This window comes from Coffea arabica, chromosome 9c (genome assembly GCF_036785885.1).
Source record: "Coffea arabica cultivar ET-39 chromosome 9c, Coffea Arabica ET-39 HiFi, whole genome shotgun sequence".
Taxonomy (NCBI): Eukaryota; Viridiplantae; Streptophyta; class Magnoliopsida; order Gentianales; family Rubiaceae; genus Coffea; species Coffea arabica.
The window spans coordinates 11,764,173-11,785,951 of record NC_092326.1 but is presented as its reverse complement, the minus strand read 5'-3'; the positions used below and the strand labels follow the sequence as shown (position 1 = coordinate 11,785,951).

The 21,779-nt window shown below is 36.9% G+C and overlaps 1 long non-coding RNA gene across 1 annotated transcript; it reads right to left on the bottom strand.

Moving 5' to 3' along the window:
- Window positions 1-3,933: 3,933 nt before the first annotated feature.
- Window positions 3,934-8,037, bottom strand: LOC140014447 (uncharacterized). Its single transcript, XR_011821209.1, has 3 exons — window positions 7,553-8,037; window positions 4,868-4,923; window positions 3,934-4,166 (listed from the first exon to the last, which is right to left on the bottom strand). It is a non-coding gene; the product is annotated as an uncharacterized lncRNA (long non-coding RNA).
- Window positions 8,038-21,779: the final 13,742 nt, after the last annotated feature.

The following is a 21,779-nucleotide window of genomic DNA, read 5'->3' as shown; positions in this document are numbered from 1 at the left end:
TTACTCTATAAAAACTCTTCTCTTGGTTGGATTAAGGTTCTTGGTGAAGTGATTTGGAAGATTTAAGTGCAAGGTTGCTCCATCTCTTTGGTTACTAAGGTGAGTTGAGAAGGACCCCTCTCCTCCCTCTAATGATGTTAAATTCATGCTTGGTGATAGTAGGAGATGCAAGTTTATGGATTAAAACTTGATTTTGGTTGAATTGGTGAAGTTTTTTATTTTTTGAGGAATTTTCTGGTTTAATATGATCATGGTGTTGTGGTCATGTATGATGATTGGAAATGATGTTCAATGACTCTAGGAGGTGGAAAAAGTGATTAAGTGCAATCAATTTCTGTTTTGGAAGAAATTTCAGAAAATTAGGTTTTGTAGGTCTTCATTCTGCCCGAATTTATTGCACTATGTTAGAGGCCGAATTGGCCTTTGCTCAAAACATGAAAGTTGTAGGTATTGGTGAGTTTGAAGTGCCTACAAAATTTCAGGTCATTTGGATATGTGTAGAGTGAGTTATGTCAATTTTACTGTTGCTGATCTGGGTTGCTCAGAATGTGAAAACTGCGCTTGTAATCGTTTGTTTTGACTGGAATTGGTTTGGATTTTGTTGTTGGTGTCTTCTGAGGAAATGTAGCTGGATGTCTTAGCTAACATATGCCTTTGGAATTTCGGCATTTGGACCTGTATAGACTGAGTTGTGTTCATTACAGCATTGTGTGATTTGTAAACCTGTTTTTGGTGGTTCTGGTGTAGTATTTGGCATATTTGACCTAGTTGTGCTAGGATTTGGATTGAGTGGCCTTCTACATTGTTGTATCCCTGTTTCTTAGCTTCGAAACGGTGGGTCTTGCACCTTCATCCGACAATCGTAGCGCATTTGGTACCATTACCGCAAAATGACGTCAAAACTGTTTTTCTGGTTTTGAGCTTAACCTTCATTTCCGGACTTTTCCCTAGCTTGACTTGTATTAGTACTACTTGGAGCTTGCTGAATGGCTATGGATGAACTTGTTGTTGTGTGTGTACCTTTGGGACTGGCTGAGGAAATAATGAAGCCATGATGGCTGGAAAAGTTAGCAAATGTAGGGGAAGTGCTGTCCGAACTTTTAAAGGATTTGTTTGCATTGAGTTTGTGATCTAAGACTTGGGTTTGAGCAAGGCAATGATACATGATGGATGATTTCTGAGCCATTGAGGTGAGTGACCTCAAACTGTTTCTGAAGTTCTTTATGAACCGTTTCCTGCATTATTTACTTTTAAACTGTTTCCAAAAGTTACTTTTGAACTGTTTTCTTGCATATCATGCGTACTTGCATATGAGTGTCCCTTGGTTGCTGTAATTCTTGACTTATTGGCTTGTCATTATTAATTGAAAATGTGTTAAGTACTTTCGATGATTGTTAAAACGAGTTTTCTAGGCGAGTGTGTACTTTATCGCACTCGACCTAAATAAATATAAATTTTCAATGATTAATGATTAAATGCTAGTTGCGCATGATGTATGCCTTTTGGCTGAACTGGCCACTGCCCTTCGTTACCGATCGACTCGAGCCAGAAGCGGACTCGGTCGGGCGATATGGTGACCCTGGGTGAATTTGGTATACTCGAGTATTACCTTGTAGTCCGGCTACGTCCGGATGGGTGGAGTCCGGCCAACGTCGGATGGGTGGAGTCCGGTCAACGTCCGGAAAAGGGGATGAACGAATAAAAAGATGAACGAGGGTTTATTTATAAAAATGAAATTTTCAAATAATTGGAGGAATAAGGGGAAATGTCAGGGGAACGAACAAATGAATAGCTCCATGTGAGCGGTATCCTTTTAATGAATATGTTACTATCGCTTTCCATTGTAAATGTTTCTTGAATTATTGATTATTGATGGTTAATGTGTTGGCTTTGTTATGAAATTTCATGTTCGGAACCTTATTGAGATTTTAGCTCATTGAGCTTTGTGGAATTACCATGTGGTGTCATTTTCTGCTTTTGTTTTACTCTCACTGTGCAAATGTTGACCTGTAACAAAATTACATTTTTACCCCCGGTTACTTATTGAACTTCTAAAACATTACAATGATTTCACTGGCTCACGAGAGCAAAAATACGTACATCTGATTTCTGAACCATGACATCAATGAAATGAATTTTTGTGAAAACTATTTGATTACTGATTTTACTGGTTACTCACTGGGCTTTTAGCTCACCCCAAAAATGTTTTATTTCCCCCCCCACAGGGCTCAAGGCGAAGGAAGGGCTTGTTGTGCTTATTCACGTGACTGGATGGCTTATATCGTGTACAGTTTAAGTTTGGATCTATTTTATGTACGCGTTGGTCTTGTATAAATATTTGAAATTGATATGGATGTAAGTATACATTCCACGATTGGAATCAGTTTCCGCTGCATTTGTGACATGTAATTATTGGAGACTTGGATGTATGTTTGTGGACCATGTGATGTATATTTGAGATTTATATTGTAATTCATTTGAGGATTGTAGTGATCGACTGAGTCCCGGCGAGAGCTGGGCAGGCGGCCCGCCGAACCCTCTGGTTCGCCTTAGGGGGAGGTGGGGCCGTCACAGTTGGTATCAGAGCTTAGGCTTGAGATCTCTGTAGTGTATCCTAGGCTTGAAGTTTAGGATGCCGGACTGTGGGTTTGATTTGACTCTTGAGAGATTTGTGCAGGATGTCTTGACTTGATTGGTACAAGAGGGAATGTCGAGAACGACATTCTTTTAAGGAGGGGAGATTGTGACGCCCCGAAAAAAAAACTGAGTTTGAGAACCCGGAAATTTTCTAATTTTCTAGGGTTTATTTTTTTAATTGCCCGCCTTTTCTACATTTTCTTGATTAGAAAAATTTTCCAGATAAAGTTTATGAGCAAAAATAGTTTTAAAATGATTTTTCTAGTATCGGTTAGTTTTTGAGAAATTAAAAGCGTATTTTGGACGTGGGACCCGCAAGTGCGGTAAATGCATTATATTTTTTTTACAACTTGTTGGAATTTTGTATTAAGTGATATTATTTTACAAGGTGTTAAGATATTTGTAATTGGAGAGACAAAAGATAAGTTTTAAACCTAAGGGTGACAAGTGTCACCATAAGATTAAGTCTTGGACTTTGACTTACTATTCAACCTTTTACCATTTACCATAATAACTTCAAAAATTGACCAAAATATCTTCATTGCTAAGCTTCATATGGCCGGCCACCTTCAAGCAATAAGGGAAGAGAAGCTCTCCAATTTCTTTGCTCCAAGCTTGCTTAATCTTCACTTTTAACCGTTTAATTTTAGTTTTACTCTATAAAAACTCTTCTCTTGGTTGGATTAAGGTTCTTGGTGAAGTGATTTGGAAGATTTAAGTGCAAGGTTGCTCCATCTCTTTGGTTACTAAGGTGAGTTGAGAAGGACCCCTCTCCTCCCTCTAATGATGTTAAATTCATGCTTGGTGATAGTAGGAGATGCAAGTTTATGGATTAAAACTTGATTTTGGTTGAATTGGTGAAGTTTTTTATTTTTTGAGGAATTTTCTGGTTTAATATGATCATGGTGTTGTGGTCATGTATGATGATTGGAAATGATGTTCAATGACTCTAGGAGGTGGAAAAAGTGATTAAGTGCAATCAATTTCTGTTTTGGAAGAAATTTCAGAAAATTAGGTTTTGTAGGTCTTCATTCTGCCCGAATTTATTGTACTATGTTAGAGGCCGAATTTGTGGCGACCCCACTTCCCCCTGAGGCGAACCAAAGGGTTGGCGGGCCGTCTGCCCAACTCTCGCCAGGACTCACGCGAGCAATCTAACCCGAACCTTTCGAAGGATAACTTAATTTATTACAAAAACAAGTTTTCTCGAATGGAATCATCCTTAAAGCCACATTATCTTCAAAGATAGCGATGATAAAATCGCCAGTCGAGGCTCTTAAACGTCGTATGTGCTACTTACCAAAGTACAAAGTCATCACGAACCGGATAGATAAAAGCATAGATCCATAATACAACTTACAAGCCAAGTAATCGAATTACGGTTACACATTTTCCAGCTTCAAGTGGCAATCCAAAGGAAAAGTGCATTATCTCTAATAACATATTACAGTCCACATAACAAGTTATAATATTCAAATACAATCCAAAAGAAAAACATAAATAAGCATCCTGCTTTCAGTATCCAGAACCTGTTAAGGAAAATAATAAACGTGGGGTGAGCTAAAGCTCAGTGGTGCCCCAAAAACATGCAATCAATTAAAACAATTAACACTTATTGATTCGACTGAAGTAAACAAATAGGAAGGTGATAATACCCGAGTGTACCTTAGACTGGTCGAGGGATTCACCCAACGACTTTACGTCCAACACTTATTTTTTTATAGACTCGTCGAGGGATTCACCCAACGACTTTACGTCTAGCACTTGATTTATTATTATTGACTCGTCGAGGGATTCACCCAACGACTTTACGTCTAGCACTTGATTTAATATTATTATTGACTCGTCGAGGGATTCACCCAACGACTTTACGTCTAGCACTTGATTTAATATTATTATTGACTCGTCGAGGGATTCACCCAACGACTTTACGTCTAGCACTTGATTCATTATTATTGACTCGTCGAGGGATTCACCCAACGACTTTACGTCTAGCACTTGATTCATTATTATTGACTCGTCGAGGGATTCACCCAACGACTTTACGTCTAGATTCACGGATTCATTAGAAAATGTTTCACACAAGTCACCACTCGAACGGCTAGTGCAATAAAGTATACACTGCTCACTTCGATGGATCAGAAACCATTTATTGCATTTTGACAATTATCACATAGTGAGTTGATAAAGCACTTAACCACGTAGGCATAAAACAAGCAGGGACACTCACCAAGAGTGGAGTTCAGATATCAAGTTGAGAATCGAATCCCGCGTCCTCGCAAAATCCTAAATACCAAATATTGAAACTATAAGTTTGTATTCAGTTTCTAAGCTTATACAAGCTGAGGTATCCTTAATATACTACTAGTTTACTACCTTTAGAAAAAATTAGGAATCTCCTTAGGTTGAAACTTGACAAACTTAGAAGAAATGTTTATTATAGTTTTCCTTAAGATACTTATCCTTACAAAAGGGTAACTAGTATTATTTTCTTGAAATAAGTCGATAAATCTCTTAACAACAATGTTAGAAAGTTACTTTGAACATTTCTCTAAAGTTACAGCTTTTGCAAAAATTATCCTTAAAGACTATTTTTCTAAAAAAAATAGGGTTTCTTGCCGAGCAAGTCTCCCAAGCTTTTCACTAAAATTAGTAAAGCTCATATTTTGGAACTTTTCCTATAGTTAACTATCCAAGTGCAAAGCTTAAAGAAAGAAAAAGAATTAATCATAAGACTTAGAGTTTCCAAAAGCTATAGAACTTATTTGCTATAGCTATCAAGGCTAGTTTGAGCTAAAGGAAATTATCGAGTTGGAAAGTTTTAGGCAAAACACTAGATATGGAGTTTTATAATATAATACTAGCTGGAAAATATTTTTGATTAATTTGATCACAGCTACTCGAGTTCGCAAGGTCGATACAACTTCCACATCTCCGATTCCGTTTCGAAATTATAATATGGATCAAAATATGACAAAAATCACATAGCAAATTACTAGGGTTTCGTCAATCATTAGCCCTAGATTTCAACAAGTGCATTTCTGAATAAAATAAAATGATCAACCAAGGCTTCATCAATCATTAGCACTTGGTTTCAGCAAGCCCATCATAAGCAACTAAAAATAAAATAAAGGTAAAGCCTCCAAGACATTCCAGCAATTAACTTTCGTCACCCTGTAGTACTTAGAAAATCATTCAAATGGCCAAGAGCTTCATCAATCATTAGCTCTTGATAGCAACCAATCACTTTCAAACCAAAATTTCAACTAGAAACAAGGAGTAAAGTCACGGCTAATTTAACGCTTAAATAACTCGAGAAATTCAGATTACCACCATAGCATTTTACTAGGCTCAATGCCATTCACATACCAGAAAATTTTAGCATGTAAGCTTCACTTGAAATTCAGAAATTCAAATCACAGATAGGCCCAACATTCGATTCAAGTCAAAATTCATTTTCCTGAAGAAACAGGACATTAAGTCAAGACAGCCTACTTTGAGGAGTCACGTACAGCCGTACACATGGAGGAAAAATATAAAATTTCTACAGAACCAAGGCTCATGTTTCTAGTTTCAAATGCCACTGACGGCACCTTAAACGGATTTTTCTACACCAAGATATAAGCATTTTACTGAAATTGGTCAGGGACATCCAAAAATCTGAAATGTCATTTTTCACATGTGAAAAACTCCTTTTTCTCTTTTTGCACCAAAATGTTTTTATTCAAACCATCCATACATTTCTTATATAATTCCAAAACAACATATTCCAGGCATTTCCATCCCTCATGATTTGAAGAAAATTTTCGAAACTAAGTTGAGCTTCCAACTCAACCTTCGGCCATCACAAAGGAAATTCCAGCATTTGTATACTAACCTCTTTAATTCAATCCTTCAATATATTAAATATTTCCTCGCCAAACCACTTAAATTTTGCATCTCTTATGTAGCTCAAGACCATCATAGTCCAAGGAAACAATAAAATAAATGTTCGAAAACCATTTAAACTTTCTAAAGGCAAACTGAAATTTCTGGTTCAACCTTGCTTGCGGCTTCAAAGATTTTCCAGCAAACAATTCAACTTTAGTTCAAATTTCCTTGGTTTAAACATGGTGTTAGTTACTCAATTTCAACATTTTAAACCCCTAGCTAGTTACTAAAATTTTCCACTTTCAAAATTGAGTTCAAACTATCATTATTAACATCAAAATTTCCAGAAATTTTCCTGCTTGGGCTCGGATGATCATGCCTTGAAGCAGAATGTACTCTTAACCTTTATTTCTCTGATTTAAAACTTACTAATCAACTACATGCAGGGCCTAATTAACTTGTTATTAGTCATCTAATCATGGTTATAAGTTTAAACAACAACACTAAACCAAATCAGGTTGCAAAGCTTTAAGCTAAGCTCTCGGCCAAACCAGAAATTCTTCCAGCATTTGTTTAGTCACAAACCATTTTTTTCTACGGTTTATTCCTGTATTTTGCACTTAATTTCACATGCACAACTGCTGAATTTAACTAGCTATTATATCCAGACCAGAAATCAGTTTGATAGCAACCAAATTGAACCAAGTTAAGCTGTAATAATTAAGCTAGGCTCTCGGCAGAATTTTCTTACCCCAAACTAACCCAGAAATTTATCTCTGCTTTAACACTTCATTCGAATGCCCAATTCATCATACATGGTCTTAATCTTCCAGTTCTTACTCAGCTAAAGACATTTGGGTGTTCAGATTATCACACAAAACAAAATTGGAGCTGCAATAACACCTCAAGTCTCGGTAGCAACAATTTCTCAAAACAGAAATTTTCCTAAGGTTTTGATTTCAGCATCCGATTGTATAATCTAAACATGTAATCTCTGATATAGCTTGATCAACTAATAATCAACCTATTTTAGACCAGAAATTACCTCAGCTAGCAACCAATCTTTCACACGAAATTCCAGAAATTTCCTTCCTAGCTCTCGGCCAAGTGCAGATGGTGATTCTGGTTTGGAGTTGCGGCTGAAAAGGGTTGTGGATGAAGGTAGAATTGGTGAAGCTTCCGGCAGATTCCCTTCCCTGGCTTTGCTCCAACTCACGGCTGAATCCAAGAAGTTTCCGGCAGCTCTCTCCCTCTCTCGGTGCTCTCGGTCAAGGCAGGGAAGAAATGAGGTTTTGTTGTGAATCAAGAATGAAAGAGTAGAGTGGTATTTGGAGTGAAATTGATTTCGACTTTGGTTTGTGCAGAGAAAGAGTCGGCTGAAATGGTTGTGAGATGTAGTGTGAATTTGATCAAGTGGTTTTGTGGTGCCGCGGTTTACGAAAGGTTGCGTATCGAATTGGTTAAAATGCAATTGGTCGAAGTTGCGGTGATGGGAATTTGTCATAAGGGTCGTTTGGTTTCGCATGGAATTGTAAGGGTCAGTTAGTCTTTTCACTTGGTTTCCTAATCTCAACTTAATTTCTCAAATTTATCCTCAAGGGTGATTTGAACGCCTAATAAAACACTAGTATACTTAAACCGTTTTTATCGAATATTTATCGATTACAATTTAATATTAAGGTTCCTAGTAAATCCTAACATTCTTACTTCATTAATTAAACTATAAAAATCAAGTTTGACCTTGATATAACTTTAACATTCTTGATATTCATTAGCTCAATCCTTATTAACACTTAAGGTTAGCAACTAATGGGAGTTAGTCATAGGAATTTAAATAATTTGTTTTAAGATAGTAAGGTTATCGACTCAAGTGTCATTAATTAAGCATAAAGGAATTTATTTTTAAAGAGTAAACTTACTATAACTCAGGAGTTATTACTTTAGTAGAGCAATACCAAATAATTCAATATTGGGCACAATCATATTATTTGTTACATAAAAATTATCTTTACACTTTATTTCAAAACAATTAATTACAATACTAGAATTCAAAGAAATTAATTGTTAAATCAATGAAATAATTTACCATCGAAATATAAGTTTAATGTAACAAAACTAAGAAGTTTAATAGTTTCGCACAATTCTTTTATTTTGCACATAACGTTTATTTACACGTACTTATTTAAAAACAATTAGATTTAGTGCTAAAATTTATTAAAGAATTAAAATGCAAATGAAATATGCACTGATATTTATATGTATATTTTCAGGGTTCTCACAGAATTGGCCTTTGCTCAAAACATGAAAGTTGTAGGTATTGGTGAGTTTGAAGTGCCTACAAAATTTCAGGTCATTTGGATATGTGTAGAGTGAGTTATGTCGATTTTACTGTTGCTGATCTGGGTTGCTCAGAATGTGAAAACTGCGCTTGTAATCGTTTGTTTTGACTGGAATTGGTTTGGATTTTGTTGTTGGTGTCTTCTGAGGAAATGTAGCTGGATGTCTTAGCTAACATATGCCTTTGGAATTTCGGCATTTGGACCTGTATAGACTGAGTTGTGTTCATTACAGCATTGTGTGATTTGTAAACCTGTTTTTGGTGGTTCTGGTGTAGTATTTGGCATATTTGACCTAGTTGTGCTAGGATTTGGATTGAGTGGCCTTCTACATTGTTGTAGCCCTGTTTCTTAGCTTCGAAACGGTGGGTCTTGCACCTTCATCCGACAATCTTAGCGCATTTGGTACCATTACCGCAAAATGACGTCAAAACTGTTTTTCTGGTTTTGAGCTTAACCTTCATTTCCGGACTTTTCCCTATCTTGACTTGTATTAGTACTACTTGGAGCTTGCTGAATGGCTATGGATGAACTTGTTGTTGTGTGTGTACCTTTGGGACTGGCTGAGGAAATAATGAAGCCATGATGGCTGGAAAAGTTAGCAAATGTAGGGGAAGTGCTGTCCGAACTTTTAAAGGATTTGTTTGCATTGAGTTTGTGATCTAAGACTTGGGTTTGAGCAAGGCAATGATATATGATGGATGATTTCTGAGCCATTGAGGTGAGTGACCTCAAACTGTTTCTGAAGTTCTTTATGAACCGTTTCCTGCATTATTTACTTTTAAACTGTTTCCAAAAGTTACTTTTGAACTGTTTTCTTGCATATCATGCGTACTTGCATATGAGTGTCCCTTGGTTGCTGTAATTCTTGACTTATTGGCTTGTCATTATTAATTGAAAATGTGTTAAGTACTTTCGATGATTGTTAAAACGAGTTTTCTAGGCGAGTGTGTACTTTATCGCACTCGACCTAAATAAATATGAATTTTCAATGATTAATGATTAAATGCTAGTTGCGCATGATGTAAGCCTTTTGGCTGAACTGGCCACTGCCCTTCGTTACCGATCGACTCGAGCCAGAAGCGGACTCGGTCGGGCGATATGGTGACCCTGGGTGAATTTGGTATACTCGAGTATTACCTTGTAGTCCGGCTACGTCCGGATGGGTGGAGTCCGGCCAACGTCGGATGGGTGGAGTCCGGTCAACGTCCGGAAAAGGGGATGAACGAATAAAAAGATGAACGAGGGTTTATTTATAAAAATGAAATTTTCAAATAATTGGAGGAATAAGGGGAAATGTCAGGGGAACGAACAAATGAATAGCTCCATGTGAGCGGTATCCTTTTAATGAATATGTTACTATTGCTTTCCATTGTAAATGTTTCTTGAATTATTGATTATTGATGGTTAATGTGTTGGCTTTGTTATGAAATTTCATGTTCGGAACCTTATTGAGATTTTAGCTCATTGAGCTTTGTGGAATTACCATGTGGTGTCATTTTCTGCTTTTGTTTTACTCTCACTGTGCAAATGTTGACCTGTAATTACATTTTTACCCCCGGTTACTTATTGAACTTCTAAAACATTACAATGATTTCACTGGCTCACGAGAGCAAAAATACGTACATCTGATTTCTGAACCATGACATCAATGAAATGAATTTTTGTGAAAACTATTTGATTACTGATTTTACTGGTTACTCACTGGGCTTTTAGCTCACCCCAAAAATGTTTTATTTCCCCCCCCCCACAGGGCTCAAGGCGAAGGAAGGGCTTGTTGTGCTTATTCACGTGACTGGATGGCTTATATCGTGTACAGTTTAAGTTTGGATCTATTTTATGTACGCGTTGGTCTTGTATAAATATTTGAAATTGATATGGATGTAAGTATACATTCCACGATTGGAATCAGTTTCCGCTGCATTTGTGACATGTAATTATTGGAGACTTGGATGTATGTTTGTGGACCATGTGATGTATATTTGAGATTTATATTGTAATTCATTTGAGGATTGTAGTGATCGACTGAGTCCCGGCGAGAGCTGGGCAGGCGGCCCGCCGAACCCTCTGGTTCGCCTTAGGGGGAGGTGGGGCCGTCACACCTTTTTATGCCAAGGGTAGGCCTAGCATGAAAATGCAATCCTCTAGGGTAGGCACCATACAATACCTGATGAATCTGATCAACTGATTGAGTGAAAAATAATATGAAAAAGTTTGATCAATTGGAATAAGAAGAGACATTTGTCCTAAAAATAAGGACAAAGTCCGAATGGATTGACTGCTTTGATCAACACATAAAATGATGTGTAAAAGGGGTTGCAATGTCTCGATTACTTTTATTCAGTAAACCTTAAATTTAAACCCTAAAGGGAATAAACAAGTCAAATGGATAGGATGAAATTGATGATTTATTGAAAAACGACCGAATTGCCCTAAAAATAGGTAAGCTGGCCAAATGAATTGAATGAAATTTGATTTATCCAAAATTAATCGGATCACCCTAAAAAGGGTAAATTGGTCAAATAGATTGAACAAAACTTGATTTATTCAAAATCGGCTCGATTGCCCTAAAAATGGGGAAATTGGCCAAATGGATGAAACGGAGTTAATGATTTATTCAAAAATCAACCAGATCACCCAAAAAGGGTAAATTGGTCAAATGGATTGATTGAAATTGATGATTTATAAAAAAAATCGACCAGATCACCCAAAAAGGGTAAATTTTCAAAATTTCATTGCGATGCATTAGTCTATGAGCCTCCTAAAATCAAGATTTGGCCTCAATATATTTATCGTCTCAACAATGAGGAATCATTTGTGAATTACTTCGAGTTATTGTCCTTTACGCAAGAGATGTTTACCAATTATGTTAAAACGGCCAAAAAGTGATTATTAGACGCTCATATTCCAAAAATCACTTTATGAAAATGATCGGATCCTACCTTACCTTGTGCACTACCCCTTCGGATGGTACAAAATGTAAACGTTCAAGTCTCATTGGATTATATATCCGAGACACAGGGCGGTTTATTCCTAGTACGGGATCCCCTAAATGGCATTCCCTTCTAAGGTGGATGCATGATGCCAGTTTATTAAAGCAATAAAACATGCGATTTAAAGGAAAACGTGACCTAAGGAACCCTTTATACGCCAGGGTAGGCCTAAAATGATATGCCATAAATGCAATATACCAAAATTTTTAACGTGCAATAGCCTTTCTGTCGCGCCCCACTTTTTGAAATATAAGTGTGTGAGATGTATGTGAACGTGTGTAGAAGTGAAAGAAAAGACCGTGGGATTGTGAAATGCGACGATTTTGGTCAAGTAAAGTTCAAAAGGGTTTTTTGTATGAAAAAATGGAGTCGCCACTTGGTATAGAGTTAGGGTGTACCAAGTCACCCAAAAAAAATGAATTTTTAAAGACAAGTAGTAAAAAACCCTTTTTAAAACGACTCCTAGTCCACGTAAACCATTGAAAAATGTTCGGGAGTCACATTTGACAAAGGGGAAGGCAAGGATAGAAATCCAAGGCACCCCTTTGACCTAGCCAAGGCTAGTTGCGTGATTTAACCCTACTTTTCCTAACTTTTCTACCAAAAATATGTATTGCATGTTTTGGATTTGACTAGATGAATGCAAAAAGAAAGAAAAAATGCAAATCTAAATTCTAAAATGTCTCTTGTAAGGTTTTGGGTCCCAACCACATGAATTGTGGCGGCCAATAAAGGTAAACCTTATAGAGGTCGATTAATGCAAATGATGGCTAAAGTGCAAGTGTGCAAGTGTATAAAAAGGTGCACGTGTGAAATTGTATGAAAAATCCAAGTGTTTGTGTGCAAGTGTATGAAAAGGTGCATGTGTGAAATTGTTGAAAAATCCAAGTGTTTGTGTGCAAGTGTATGAAATATAGTGATAAGTGCATATAGGTATAATTAAGTGCAATTTTGTGAAGTAGAAATCAAAATGAACAATAAGGAAAGGAAAAGTGATGAGGAAATGTGAATTGAAAAAAATGAGTAAGTGATAAATGAGAATGAATGAACCTAAAGGAATGCATCAGGTCGGGTATGGGAATGACTCCTAACTTTTTCGACTTCGATTTTCCCTTTGATTAGAAAGCAAAACTAGCGTGCTAAGGCTATCGAGTAGCCACACTCGCTCGTTTCCCTTATCAGAAGGGGACTCTTCAGGCAAATGTACCCTAACTAGCATGAGATGCAAGACCTAAAGTGAGGGGAAAGGGGAATCGAGGAGCATGCCAAATGATAAAACTAAGGAAAAATGCATGATATGTAGTGTACAGGCAAATAATGCATTAATGAAAAACAAAGGAAAAATCCTATTGGGTCTAGCGTTGGACTAGCCCTTTCTATGAATTCCTACTAGCATTAGACTAGCGGAAACGATAAAAGAAGCCACAACTAGCGTTGGACTAGTGTGGTGACGTACATTCATCCATTCCATTCATCCACACTATGGAAAGCAAGTAGACATACCAAATACTCATAAACACGTAGCACGTAACATTTAGCATGCTCGACTAGATGCAAGAGCCTAATAAAACGAGTAACACTTAACACGTAGGCATGCAACCAAGCTAATGAACCTATTACATTCACTAACTAAAACAAAAGGGGAAGGGGAAAATGGACCAAATTGCTCGCCACAGCCCTATCTATTACAAGCCAAGAGGTGTACACATACCCCATTAAAAGAATAACTTAATGAAAACAAAAAGTAAATGACATAAGTAAAAGGAATTAAAGAAAAGCTAGGAAAGCAAAGTAGACATGCAATTCACTTAGCACGTTGAGTCACATAGGAGAGGAACAAAAGGGATAAAAGAAATTATACCTCCCCGTTGGCGATATTAATGAAATGAACAAGAACCAAATTGGGCTAAGGTCGCCAAATAACGGGATAACTTGGGCTAAAATCTTCCAAAGCAAAGGATTAATGCACCAATTTAGTGATAAAACATAGCCAAACAAATTAAACCAATCAATCATCAAAATCATCTCAAAACACAATCAAATAATGCATGGATTCCAAGAAATAGGGATTACCCACCAAATTCTAAAGTAGACATTACTGTTGACTCATTAACAATCCGTCAAGTCCAACCAAATGTTATGGAATTTCAAAAATCTAAGATCAAGTAAGGGTCAATGAATGATTTCACTTGCCTTTTAAGACCCAAAAGCAACCACTAATCAAAATCAATGCTAAATGAATCATTCAGGAGCTTCAAAGGTCCCAAAATAATAAAGATCAATTAATGATTCAAATGCAAACATCTTAGTACCTAATTGGAAGGGAGAAGGAACATGAGGGGTCAAGGCACCTCAAATAACCCACTTAAACATGAAATTGACACATTGAGAGCATTTAAACAATTAAACAACCCATGAATCATAAAATTAGACTCCAATTGAAAGAGAAAAGAAAAATTGAAAGATCATTTTGATGGGTTTCTTCCATAAAAAGCACGTTGAAACTCAAGAGATTAGAGTGGATAAAAATCCAATTGGAAATAAGAGTTCTAAACCAAAACGGTGATTCAAAAGTAATCACTAAACCCCTCAAAAATGACATGGAAAAACAATTCATTAGAGTTAAACGAGAAGATTAGTCATGATCTTAATCGAACGAAAAATCCAACTATAAGCTCCCAAAACCACTAAAATTTTCTTATTTCATTCTAAAAAATTCACCAAAAGTCTATCCATGAATCAAACAAAAGCATGCCAAGGATAACTAGCATGTTAAAGGGACAAAATTGAAGAATTTTCCAATCTTATGGGCTTAAGTGAAACAAAAGGAGACTTGAGGGACCAAAATGTACTTTTCAGAAAATTATTTCATGCAACTCATGCAATCCACGAAAACAAACTTCTGCAAATTTTCCAACCATGTTTCCTGCAATTCTTATGTTCATTTTAATGCCATTTTCATCCAGACCAAGTTAGTATTTTTATCCTAACATCAAATGCCTTGATTCCAAAACAGCAAAACACAACAATCAACGTCCAAAACAAGCCGAAGGAGAAAAAGAAAAGCGGATGAATGGAAGCATGCAATTTTCTGAAAAATTTTCTGGTATTGCTTCTATCCATTCTATCATGCAAATAAGTTCATCAAACAGCAAGTTTCTACTCATTCATCCTCAATTAAACACGCAACTTCACTGAAGGGTTGGAACAAAGAAATAGAGTTGACCAATAGGGGAAAAAAAACTAACAGCCATAGAAGGAACGAAAATGCAGCAAAACCTTTTGTAATTCGGCACTTTGCAAGAATCAGTCTCCATGCACAACCAAAACTAAATACAACTATGCAAACCTCTTACTTTACATCATGAAAACTTTCAGATTTAGACACCAAAAGCCGGACAACAAGCATGCAAAATCTAAATGATTCAAGCAACTTCAAGCAAAGTTTACAAATTTTCTGCAACATTGAAATCTTATGTAACGCGATCCTCCTTTCAAAAGGCAACAATTAGCATTTCAAGCAAAACAAAAGACAGACTGGAATCAAAATATCAAAACACCAGACTTGCCATTCATTTTCAATACAAAGACTCAAAATAAACATGCAAATCTGGAAGTAAAAAAACGCAACTTCCAACTATATTATCCAAGACATACATAGCCAACAAAATTTGCAGCCAGCGGCAACCTCTTCGAACCCAAAACAAATAAGATCTTATGCGTCCTATCATCAAAAATCCAGCCATAAACCATGCATCTCCCAGAAATTTCCAACCCAGATTGTGCATAAAAATCACCAAAAGAAACAGGCATGAACATTAGAAACGAACACAGCTAAACGCAAATCCCTTCTCCTCCAAAATCAAACCAGATTCACGGATAGAAACTCACATGAAGAATGCAATCCAGTGCAAAGACTAAGACTTTCAGCATACAAACATAACTCAGCAACTTACAAACAAATCCAAAGTAAAAAAAAAATGTTACCTTTAAACCTTGACCGAATCTTGATGTACTTCAAAAGATGAAATCTTTGTTCCTTCGTCTCTCCCGCAGATGCGCTTCCTGATTCTTTGCCTTGCTTCAACGAATCCAAAACCTTCTTGCTGCCCAAAGTTTCCTGAACCAACACCTCTAAAACTCACTGCTTTTCTCTTAATCCAGCGTAAATCTTCCTCACTCTTTTATCACTCTTTCTCAGTCGCTGTTTTTCTGCTTTCTTCAGCCGCCCACTCTCTGTCTTTTCCCTTCTAGCTTTCTCTCTTTGTTTTTCCAAGTTTCGGCTGTCACCTCTCTCTCGTATGTCCTCTACCCGTATGTCCTCTACCCAGAATTTTCTCTAGCCGTCAACCTCCTTAAACCCCAGCCATTAGTCTTTTCCAAAACTCTATCTTTGTCGCTGCTTTTTTCTTTTTAGATTTCGGCCGTCACTCTTCTTTTTCTTGTTTTCTTTCTATAGCCCTTAACTGTCAAAAAAACCTCTCCCGCGGCTATGGTTTTTCTTTCCTTTTATATGCAGCTAGCCAACCTTAAAACCCTCCATTCAATGGCTGTAGATCATCTTCACTTAAGCCTTCTCCCCTTGGCCCTTCGATTGGTAATCTGCGACTGTCCTTTGCAAGCTGCGTTTCCGCAGCTTGCATGTAAAACCTTTTTTTTTTTTTAATAATTTAACAAAAACAAAAGTAAAACTAAATAATAATAACTAATTAACAGAATTGACATAAACCAAGTAATAATAATAACAATGAAAACAATTTAAAAAATCTAAACAACTAAAAACAACAAAAATGGCCATTTTTCAATCTTTTTCTACATTTTTTTTTCATTGTTTTCTTTTTTCTTTTGAGAAATTCCATGCTAAAAGCTTAAAAATAAAATAATAACATGAAAACTAAAAAAACTAAACTAAAAATGAATAAAACAAACATGACAAAAACAAAAACTAAGAAATAAAGAGTAAATGAACTTGAGCTAAAATTTGGTGTCTACACTATCTATAAGGGTAGGTCCTAAAAGAGGATCATGCCAGACCTCTTATTTTCTAACGTTTGTGAATGCAAAAGACAAGAGACAAGGAAACGTGAGTTCAACACATAATCACATAACACTTTGGACAATTAGATAATATAAAAAGCAACAAAGATAAATAAGGGAAGAGGGGTAGGACCCCTCCCCTCGTGAATAGTGTTCCTAATTTAGGGTAAGATCGACTCTACCCTAGGCAATTCTAAAATGGATGCATGAGGTTTGGCTTACTAATGCATCTAGACTCGATAAGGCTTCGGCTTCCAAGCCTTCAGACCTAAAGGCGAAGGGTCATCACTCCCAGGGCCTTCGATCGGTGGCTCGAGCGATTCCCCAGACATTGCTACGCACACGTCGTGTTACGGCTACATGTCTGAGCGAATCTATCAAAAATCCTCAACCTTCGACTAAAAGCTAAAGGCTATCAACCTAAAGCTTAAAGCGGAAGATTGAGTGACCCCTCGGATCATGATACGCACACGTCGTGTCGCGATCACATGTCCAAGTAGGTCGCCTAATCCTAATAGGGTCGAGTGGCGTGACAAGCCACTAAAAGAAAAATAAAGGAGGGATAAAAAATAAAACGTATGCACGTATGCTAGTACTCCTTTTTGGAGGGGAGGGAGCGAGAACCAACGCAAGGCTCTAGGGTAATGTCCCCCCACCGAAATGCAATGCGAGGCGCGAGATTTACACAAATAAACCATTCATCCATCAAATCAATTGTACGCAAATGTGCGAGGGAATGAGTTGATAGGCGTGAAATGCAAAATCTTAAAAAGGAAAAATGCAACCCTAAACATCCAAATGTGATATATGAAAAGGTTAAAAGAAGGAAAAGATTGGCTAAATCAAATTTGCTCGGACTCTCAAAGTCCCCAGTGGATTCGCCAGCTGTCGCGCCCCATTTTTGAAAATAAAGAAAAATAAAAGATGAGTTTAGAAAAAAATGGCTTTTGATTCAATTTTTGATTGGAAAAGAATTTTTGATAAAAAAAAAGAAAATGAAAAAACATGGGTCTAAATGGAACTGGAAAATGCGACGATTTGACCCAAAATATAGTTTAAAAAGGGTTTTTTTTTTGAATGAAAAATGGAGTCGCCACTTGATATAGAGTTAATGTGAGGATCCAAAAAATTTCTTATTTTTATCGAATATTAATGGTTTAATTAAGTATTAATCCACCTGTTTTTCCCAAATAATTTATTACGACCATTTTAAATCCATTCGTATGGAATAATGTCTTCATTATGCTTTTAAAACGTCCCGTTAATAACTTCAATTTTCGGAGGATTGTTTGAGTGAGAAATAATGAACACGAGTGTTTCAAGGTGATATTGTATTCGAGGGTATGATTATCCTGGGGAAATTAAGAACGGACAATAGCAGATTAAGAAAAGTTATTCGAGAATTAAAGGTGAATAAGTTCTAAGTGAGCATATACTACTCACGCGTGGATAGTTTTCCAAAAGATGCATGGATACAAATTTATTGGAGATTTGAGGAGTTAATACTCGACTCATGTGAGGACTCGTAAAACTCCTATTAAAACCCTAATTTGAGCTTATTTAATTATTTACTTGTTCATTTATTCCGAGTATTATTTTCTAGACCTATTGAATCTAATTACGTGGAAATATAGCTTCGTTATATTTTTAAAGTGACTTGTTTCAAGAATTAATTTCCTGGAGTACGTTTAGTAAAAACAGTGAATAGTGCTTGGAGATTTTATCCGCGTAGTAGTACAATAAGCTTGGAATATTGGAGACTTGTACTATGGTTCTAAAATAGGTAATCTTATGAATAAATACTCAAGTGATAGTTAGTAGTGCAATCGTTATAAGAAATTCTTGGAAGTTTCGCGTTATAGCGTTAAAATTGACGGTACGCGTTTTCACACGCGCAACTTTATTTGAGGGACTTTAGACCCTTATTTCGGGACAATTAAGAGTGAATAATATTTACATGAATATATATGCATTGGAGGTTTAGTGCATTAGTGAACCAAACGCGCGAGAAATCGAGCCAAAAACGGGCCAAACGAGCCCTAATGAGAGTTGACTAATGGGTGATTTGTGGCCACAAGTTAGTATCTTCCCTTGGAAGCTTAAGAAAAGTCTGATCACTCTCTCTCTTCCTCTCAAGACAGCCGGCCAACACCCTCCTCTCTCTAACTCCATTACTTCAAATTTTCAGCTCACAAATCTCACTCAAAACCACCCCAAATCATCTTCAAATTCAACCAAACTTGCACCACACTTAGCTTGATACTTGAGGTGCCTTTTGAGCTGCAAACAAGGGCTGGAAATCACGGTTTTGCTGGAGCAATAGAGGGCCGAAAATTCTGCTTGAACACCCAACCAAAGTAAGTGATGATCCACTCTTGGAAACTTGAAGTTTGGAAGCTATCTTACCTTGTTAAGTTCATGCATGCACTTGGTTAGCTTGTGTATGGTGTAAAAATGTGATTGTGGGCTCTTTGAATTCCCACACTTGGGTTGTTGTTGCTGATTTGATGATTGATGGTGGTTATATTGTTGGTTTAGTGGTTAAAATGATGCATTAGTGGTGGGTAATTAGTAGAAACTTCATTGGGTGTAAGAAGCAAAAACTTCCGATTTTACCCCTGCCATGTTCGGCCATTTTGAGGCCAATTTTTAATGGTCTAATGGCTTGAATTGGATGTCTATAGGATGTATTAGATGTGTGAAAATTTTCATTGGAAAATATTGAGGTTTGATTGAGCTAATGAATTTTTTTTAAGAAACTAGCAAATCTGGAAAACTGTTCGCGTATGACTCTGACCAGTAGTAGTAATTCGGCTATAACTCTGTCCTCGGATGTTGAAATCATGTACCGTTGGTGGCGTTTGAAACTAGACATTCCTGGCTTTAATTTGGTATATAATGCACGTTTTGATTCTTTGTGAGCAAGCCAAACCAAATGTTTTAAGTTTGCTGTCCTGTTGCTCCGTTCATCTGGAATGAAGTGTTCAGGCAGCAACTTGATGCCCGATTTTGAACCAGATAGGTGCCGAATTTTGGAACGATTGCTTCTGTGGTATTTTAGCCCTATGAATGTATTTTCCAACGGCATAATCCATGCTCAATTCTGAGTTAAATTGATTGAGTTGTGACTAAAACAAGAGGACTGCCCTGTTTTGGAAAAACGTAATATTTGGACTGATTTGGGACAAAAACTTGGGAGTGATCTTATTAATTGAAATTTTGGTGCTAAACCATTACCAAAGGTATCATGGATGTATCTTAGACCTTTATTTCACCAATGAACCATGGTTGGATAGCTTTCTTGGTTAAACGATTGGAAATTGGGAAATGAAAGTCAAAAGGCAGATTGCCTTAGAATTTTTCCTGAACTTTGGTTGACTAATTGCTATCTTTCCGAAGGTATTTTTCCCTGAAATTTGATAGAGCGGTACCTTTCATATGGGAGTAAAATACTGCCAATTTTGGTACCAATCCAAGTTTGTTTCGATACCCAATTAAATTACTAAAGTTAGAGGTTCAAATCTGGAAATTCTTCTCCAGTCTTGAATTTCCCCAACTTTGAGCTACCGTATCTCGGTACTCGAAACTCCGATTCTTGATCCGCTTGTTTTTTATAAACCTCGCTTGCAACTCTAATTGAGTGACAAATTTCAGAGGCTGGTTTGCAACGTGTGAATCGTGCCAAATTTTCAAAGTTGGCCGAAATCCAACTTAATTGTGCCTTGTAAACCAATCCTGCATCTTTAAGCTCATTTTTGAACACTTTCCACTTTGATTCATGGAAAAGTGTCTTCTAGGAACTTATAGTACTTTCTAAGAGGTTTCCAACGGTATAAAGTTTTCCAATTCTCGACTTATGCCGAGCGAGTTACGATTTTTCAAAGATTTAGGATAAAACTGAAATTTCTCAATTTTCAAGGCAAAGGAGTTTTTCCAAAATTCTTAATTCTCTTAGTATTATTCAAACGTTTTGCCCTCGCTTTTCGTGATAAAAACTCAAATAATATTGTACATAATAAAAGGCTAATTGAACCTCGATTTGCGTGTAATTGAGGTTCCTTTTGTGAAATAATCTTTAGATTGTACTAGAGTACAATCTTCCTTGATAAGTGGGTTATTTGTGTGATTATCCGCTATTAATTGCCAGGCGCACGAGGAGACCTTCAAGAGGATCTCACTGTGGACACTTGAATCTTCAAAGAATAATCCCTATTGAATTGCTCGGTGAGTGTCAAGTGTGTGAATTCTTGATACTTGCTTAATTGTGGTAATTCTTGGAAATTTTAAAAAAATAATAATAATAAGGGCGGGTACGTACTTTATCGCACTCGTTCTAATTTCAAATGAATGATTGAAGTGTATTGAATGAATGAATGAAATGAAATGTTATGTTATGATTACATATGTCGTTGGAGCGAACCTCCTCGACTTTCAAATGAATGGGGGACGCCCAAAATCATAGGCCGACCTTGGACTCGAGCCGGCAATGGGCTTGGTCGGGAACCTAGGCGAGCCATGAGATATATAAGCTCGACCTAATAAGAGGTCTTGCTTGGCATACTCGTAGAGTATCGCCTTATAAATGACTTGTGGGCCCTGGAGGTGTACGGTGGACGGAGGGAAGTAAGTGGTGATCTACGGAAATGGAAATACCGACCCGGTTGACAGGAGGGTCAACGCGGGAAGGTATACGAATGACATCGGCTGAGCGAGTGGAACTTAGCTCTTGAGAGCTACTATATCCTTGAATTGTTTCTGATTACTTTTCCTGTTCGAATGGTTGATTATTGAAACATCACGATTTTATGCAATAAATTTGGGATTGCTATTTGAACAATGTGCTTGCATGTGTGTTCTTGGCCTCACGAGCGTTTTGCTCACCCTATAGATTTGTTTTCCTTAACAG